Source organism: Phyllobates terribilis, unplaced genomic scaffold, assembly GCF_046119375.1.
Source record: "Phyllobates terribilis strain yellow unplaced genomic scaffold, ASM4611937v1 Scaffold_11__3_contigs__length_659146591, whole genome shotgun sequence".
Lineage (NCBI taxonomy): Eukaryota > Metazoa > Chordata > Amphibia > Anura > Dendrobatidae > Phyllobates > Phyllobates terribilis.
In genome coordinates, this window is record NW_027362771.1 from 615671320 (window position 1) to 615678908 (window position 7589).

General features: G+C 44.1%; 1 pseudogene; it reads left to right on the forward strand.

Moving 5' to 3' along the window:
* Window positions 1–5469: 5469 nt before the first annotated feature.
* On the forward strand, window positions 5470–6414 carry LOC141165414 (olfactory receptor 6Q1-like; annotated as a pseudogene).
* Window positions 6415–7589: the final 1175 nt, after the last annotated feature.

Below are 7589 nucleotides of genomic sequence, written 5' to 3' on the forward strand. Positions count from 1 at the left end.
TCTCGCTCTGCTCTGACCCTTTGCTCTCTGCTCTGGCAGTCTCGCTCTGCTCTGACCCTTTGCTCGCTGCTCCGGCAGTCTCGCTCTGCTCTGACCCTTTGCTCGCTGCTCCGGCAGTCTTGTCCTGCTCTACTCTCGCTCACCGCTACTGGCGGTCTCGTCTTGCTCTGCTCTTGCTCGCCGCTCCGGGCGGTCTCACTCTGCTGTGTTTGTCCACCGCATCTGCAGTTCTGTTCCTGAGTCCCAGTCTGTACAGGGTCCTATCCACTCTGTGCTCCAACCTGTCGTACCAGCCAGTACCTCCCTGCCTGCATACCAGTCGTGCTCGCCAGCATCCAACCGTCTGCATTCCAGCCGTGTCTGCCTATACCCACCAATCTGTGTGCCAGCCGAACCTGCCTGTTCCTGTATTCCCCGGTGTGGGCCAACAGCCGTGTCCGGGGTCTGACCTGGAGTAGCACCTGGTCCCTCTGCTTGGTTCCTCCCTGGTGCACTGGCGTCGTATGCCATCGTGCGACCTTGGTCGGATCGGGCAGATACTTAGTTACGCCCCTCCAGGCACTCTCCAGTTCATTGCACAGTGGAATCACTAAACACGCACACGCCAGTCAGTCCGGGCATGTGCATTACATTCCTGATGGGTTCTGGCCCATATTTTGGACCAATTTAGGTCCCTGTGATGTATCTTATTTTTTTTGCAGATCTGGATACAGTAACCTTCTTTTATAATAATACATTCTGAGTCTGGGGAAATGTAAGCAAATTATCCAAAATAGCCTCATCATTAGAGAAAAAATAAACACTAATGAGTCTACTGACAATAATTAGGCCTCTCCCCCGAAGATTTGTTGTCATTATATAAATTGTTTATTCTAAGTAATTGTATGGAAACGAGACGTCGGATCTCATACATCATGTCAGGTAAGATCGGTCACCCTATATACTTATCTCTATACTAAAATACAACCCCTGGCAAAAATTATGGAATCACTGGGCTCGGAGGATATTCATTCAGTTTTAAATGTTGAAAAAAATCAGATCACAGACATGGCACAAAACTAAAGTAATTTCAAATGGTAACTTTAGGGCTTTAAGAAACACTAAAAGAAATCATGATAAAAATTGTGGTACTCAGTAAGGGTAAGTTTTTTCAGACCTAGCAGAGGGAAAAAAATATAGAATCACTCAATTCTGAGGAAAAAATCATGGAATCATGAAAAACAAACACACAAAAGAACACTCCAATACATCACTAGTATTTTGTTGCACCACCTCTGGCTTTAATAACAGCTTGCAGTCTCTGAGGCATGGACTTAATGAGTGACAAACAGTACTCTTCATCAATCTGGCTCCAACTTTCTCTGATTGCTGTTGCCAGATCAGCTTTGCAGGTTGGAGCTTTGTCATGGACTATTTTCTTCAACTTCCACCAAAGATTTTCAATTGGATTGAGATCCGGACTATTTGCAGGCCATGACATTGACCTTATGTGTCTTCTTTCAAGGAATGTTTTCACAGTTTTTGCTCTATGGCAGGAGGCATTATCATCTTGAAAAATGATGTCATCATCCCCAAACATCCTTTCAATTGATGGGATAAGAAAACTGTCCAAAATATCAATGTAAACTTGGGCATTTATTGAAGATGTAATGACAGCCATCTCCCCAGTGCCTTTACCTGACATGCAGCCCCATATCATCAATGACTGTGGAAATTTGCATGTTCTCTTCATGCAGTCATCTTTATAAATCTCATTGGAACGGCACCAAACAAAAGTTCCAGCATCGTCACCTTGCCCAATGCAGATTCGCGATTCATCACTGAATATGACTTTCATCCAGTCATCCACTGTCCACGATTGGTTTTCCTTAAAACAACTGAATGAACATCCTCCGAGCCCGGTGATTCCATAATTTTTGCCAGGGGTTGTACATGATCAGCAACCAGAGTCAGCTCCAGGGGTCTATGGAGTCTTGGGTGACAGAGTTAATCTACCCTGTCTTCAACTTCACAGGTAGGCATGTCTTCCATGCCTATCTGCCCAGATTGGTCTCGTGCCAATATCAGATGTGCATGTAACCATAGTATCCCTCAAATGGGGCCACCATGATCACCTTCAAAAGTAAGCATGTCTAGGACATTATTATTTCGATGTAATGTATCTACTTTGAACTGTCCTCCCACCTCTCCTCCTGCTCTTTCTTTGACCGCCTCCAATCTGGCTTCTGACTGCACCATTCTACTGAAACTGCCCTGACTAAAGTCACCAACGATCTACTAACCGCCAAATCCAAGCGACACTACTCTGTCCTCCTCCTCCTTGACCTGTCATCTGCCTTCAACACAGTGGACCATTCCCTCTTACTACAGACTCTCTCATCTCTCGGCATCACAGAATTGGCCCTATCTTGAATCTCTTCATACCTAACAGACAGGACATTCAGTGTCTCCCACTCACACACCACCTCCTCATCTCGCCCCTATCTGTCAGTGTCCCCCAAGGTTCAGTCCTAGGACCCCTCCTCTTCTTCATCTACACCTTTGGCTTGGGACAGCTCATAGAATGTCATGGCTTTCAGTATCACCTCTATGATGATGACACACAGATCTACCTCTCCGGATCCAACATCTCCTCCCTATTAACCAAAATCCCACAATGTCTGTCTGCTATTTCATCCTTCTTCTCTGCTAGATTTCTAAAACTTAAAATGGACAAAACAGAATTCATCATCTTTCCACCATCTCATTCATTCCCCCCTACCCGACCTATCTATCAACGTCAATGGCTGTTCACTCTCCTCAGTCCCGCAAGCTTGCTGCCTTGGGGTAACCCTGGACTCTGATCTCTCCTTCACACCACATATCAAAACCCTTTCCACGTCCTGCCGACTCCCACTCAAAAATATCTCCCAGATCCGCACATTCCTCAACCACAAATCTGCAAAAACACAAGTGCACACCCTCATCATATCCCGCCTCGACTACTGCAAACTCCTGCTCTGTGGCCTCCCTTCCAACACTCTGGCTCCCCTCCAATCCATCCTAAACTCTGCTGCCCGACTGATCCACCAGTCCCCCCGCTATTCCCCGGCCTTTCCTCTCTGTAGATCCCTTCACTGGCTCCCCATTGCCCAGAGACTCCAGTTCAAAACCTTAACCATGGCATACAAAGCCATCCACAACCCGTCTCCTCCATATATCTGTGACCTAGTCTCCCGGTACTTACCTGCACGCAGCCTCCGATCCTCACAAGATCTCCTTCTCTACTCCCCTCTTATCTCCTCCTCCCACAATCACATAAAAGATTTCTCCCGTGCATCCCCCTACTCTGGAACTCTCTACCCCAACATATCAGACTGTTGCCTACCGTGGAAACCTTCAAAAGGAACCTGAAGAACCACCTCTTCCAACAAGCCTACAACCTACAGTAACCCTCACTCCACCATACCGCTGCACGACCAGCTCTACCCTCACCTACTGTATCCTCACCCATCCCTTGTAGATTGTGATCCCTCGTGGGCAGGGTCTTCTCTCCTCCTGTATTCTTGTATGTATACCCCTTTTTCACATGTAAAGCGCCATGGAATAAATGGCGCTATAATATTAGTTGTCCACAACCATCTTCATCTTCCACAATCATCACTAACTGCACCTGTTGAGTGTATTCAGCCCCTTTAGCTTTATGGTTCCCATAAAATCTGCCCTGCCTGCTACCCTGGTGAATACACCTGGCCAAAGTAGAATGAACCTCACCAATGCAGGTAAAGGTCTTTGAAAACTGCATCTCAGGTGGGAATTCTCTTTAGACTGGATCTTTGTTAGTTTAAATCTGGACTAGACAGAATAGAAGAAACTTGAGCTAGGCTTGTAGAAGTATTATCTTGTATGGGACATGATCTTTCCTCAGACTGTGTTATACCCAGATGGAAGATATTTTGAGAGATACATGGAGACTTTTGGCTAATCCAAGAATCTGTGTTTAGGTTTGAAGAGAAGGATATAGACCAAGAGGTCATCAAAATATAAACCCCAACATGTAGATGTCATATGTAGATGATTTTCCTCATGATCTTCAGGCAAAGTGATGACCAAACCCAAATATAACCATCTCAGTATTCGACAGAACTGTATTCAATGATTGGACCTTCATGTAGATCTTCATGCACATGGTCTAATCATAAAATGCCTCTGGTATAAATCTTTGGGGCACAACTTTCCCTCATTATGCCTCCAATTCTTTACAGAGATATATAGAAGTTTTTTCTCTCACATCTATATAGATTTCCAGATACAAAAATTGTGCCATTCTCCATCGGATGTTTCCATACTATGTGACTAAATGAGAAATTATTATTTATTCCCGACCTTGAACCTGATGCAAAATATGTACTTACTAATTGCCATTTACAATATTGTTGTCTTCTCAAGAAGTATACTGGCCTTTGGGTGCGCTCAGTTATCAGTGCCCAACAGCAACTGATTGCACTGTGACCCCTACAGCTAAACCTCTGACTTTGGTATTGGGTTTTGCCCTCGATTCTATACCCTGTAGAAATATCCAGAACCCAAGTCAACATAAAACTGGTCTTAATAGGACAAAATCTTCACTAATAGAAAACTACAAACTGACTAGCAGAAGTAACCTTTCGTACAAGGGTTCGATTCAATTGTGCACCACTGTTGTTTGAGATTTCACTTCAGATTTACCCTAAGTAACATTAAGGTTTGGTGGAGGCCACTGATAATTGGTGTGGTGACTCCTCCATCTCAGTCTTGTAATTGGGGAGTGGTGGCTCCAAATGCACATTTATCCTATCCACTCAAGTCTACGGGAATCAATGGCCAAGCCTATCCAGTAACCATCTTAAAGGTGCTCATACCCCATAGATAGTAGTCGGCTAAACATTTCTTTGGCAGACAGCTATAGTATCTCTCCTAATTTCTCTATACAAGTGTGAAAAGAGAGGGAAGTAAGTCGCTATCAGACGCCTGAGGTGGCTTATCTCCTGGGAGAGCAAAAGGATGGTAAGTTGAAAGTCAACATGCTCTATCCTGTTGATCACATAGACATTAGATGGTTGACCTGTTCCATCAAAAACTGTGGTTTTAGCCAAATTCATTGTGTATGGGGACTTTCAAACTTGAAAAGAAAGATTCACATTCATGTTTCTTCACCTCTTCTGCTCTTGAAAGGCTCATCGAATATTCATCAGGGCATTCCCATTTATTGGAGAGGTTAGAGTAGTGCAGGTACTTCCATATCTACTGTAGGTTATTGGATAGATAGAAACGTTTGGGAGCAGGTCTACAAGATTATGAAGGTAATGAAAGCCCCAGGAATGTGCTGCTTTTGCCCTCTTTAAATCAGTCCATTGTAACTTGCTATCCTAGAGAAGACCACGAATAATATTGTGGTCTCATCATTGATTTCTCCACTTTGCTCAGTTTTTGTCTTCTTACCTCCAGGGAATGGCAGAGAAGAATCAATCAGTGGTCACAGAATTTCTCCTCTTGGGTTTTGGAAACCTCTACAACCTCAGAATTGTAATTTTTATCTTCTTTCTGATCATCCACATAATGGCTTTAACGTCTAACATCTGCATTGTGGTCCTGGTCGGAGTCACCCAGAGCCTCCACTCGCCCATGTACTTCTTTCTCAGCCACTTGTCCTTGTCCGAGATCCTGTTCACCTGTAACATTGTGCCCAATATGCTGTAGTTGATATTGGTGGGAGAAGGACGTCTACCAGTATCCAGATGTTTATCTCAGTTCTATTTAATGAGTGTCCCAAGTATTGCTCAGTGCTTTTTGCTGGCTGCTATGTCTTTTGATCGACTTATAGCTATCTGCAGACCACTGCGCTACGCCACCATTATGACTTTTAGCCATCAGATGCAGATGGTCACCTTCTGTTGGTTGTTGGGATTCTCCTTTCCAGTTCCAGTTTACATTTTCTTAAGCAAATTAGAATTCTGCAGCCGTAACATCATCAAGCACTTCTTTTGTGATATCGCTCCACTTCTACAACTGTCCTGCTCCAGTACATCTTTGGTAGAACTGGTCACTGCTGTGGTCTCCTTCCCAGTTCTCTTAACTCCATTCACGTTTATTGTGGTCACCTATGTGTCAATCATTCGGGCTATCCTCAATATTTCCTCCAGCACCGGAAGACATAAAGCCTTCTCCACCTGCAGCTCCCACCTGATCATTGTCTGCATGTACTACGGGACGTTGTCATCCATTTATATCTTTCCACCAAGAGATAATTCTATAAATCTGAACAAAGGTCTGTCGGTTCTCTACACACTGATGACTCCTTTATTTAACCCTTTAATCTACAGCTTGAGAAATCAGGACATCAGAGGTGCCATTTGGAAAAATATCAAAATCTTGCAGGTGTGGCAAAAGACATAACAGAGAAGATCTCCTCCTTCTATCATTCAAACCGTCATCATCATCTTCAAGACTCCTCCAGAAAGAAAAGCCTCTTCTCCACTTCATCATTGTGTGCCTACTGTATACACTGATTAGCCATTACATAAAACCATCGACAGGCGGAAGGATATCGCTGATTATCCGGTGACCATGTTAGTTCTTAAAAAAAGGGCAAATGTAAGGATGTGAACAACTCTGACAAGAAACAAATTGTGATCTCTAGTAGACTAGGTCCTCGGTAAATGGCAGGCCTTGTGTGGTGTTACAGATGTACTTTAGGTCTTGTGGGGTGTTCTTAGTATACAGCAGATATTGTGATGTATTTCCTGTATAAAGCAGGTCTTTTTGGTTATTGTCCGTGTACAACAGGTATTATAGAGTGTCACTGGTACATGGCAGGTCTTGTGAGATGTTTCTTGTAAACGAAACAACTTGTGTTTTGTTCTTGGTATACAGCATGCCTTGTAGTATGTGATTGGTATATGGTGGGTCTTTTGGAGTGCTTCCGATATACAGCAGGTCTTGTGAGATGTTCCCAGTATATGGAAGGTCTTGTGGGGCGTTCCTGGTAAATGGCAGGTCTTCTTGGGTCCTCTTAGTATACAACAGCTCCTGCGGCATTTTACTGTTTTACAGTGTGTCTTTTAGGGTATTTCCGGATTATATCAGGTCTTGTTTGGGGTTTCTGTCATATGGCAGGTCTTGTAGCATGTTACATGTACATGGCACGTCTTGTTAGATGTTCCCGCTATACGGCAGGTCTTGTGGTGTGTACCTGGTATGTGGCGGGTCTTCTTGGGTCCTCTTTGTATACAACAGCTCCTGTGGCATTTTACTGTTTTACAGTGGGTCTTTTAGGGTATTTCCGGATTATGTCAGGTCTTGTTTGGGGTTTCTGTCATATGGCAGGTCTTAGAAATTGGGAGAACAGCTGAGTAGATGCCTCTTGAGAAAGATGCCTCTTGAGAAAGCCAGGTCCTAACACCGGCGAAACGCGCGTCAAGGCTTTCTCTAACCCTGCGTCCTATCCCTGCAACACCTTTTGCAGGTCTGGGGTCCCTCTCTATCCGGGTGAGTCTGGCGCAACATGATTTTTGTGACTTGTCCTATCTATATGTCATTGTTACTAAAGTGATGTACTGTCTTTTAATATT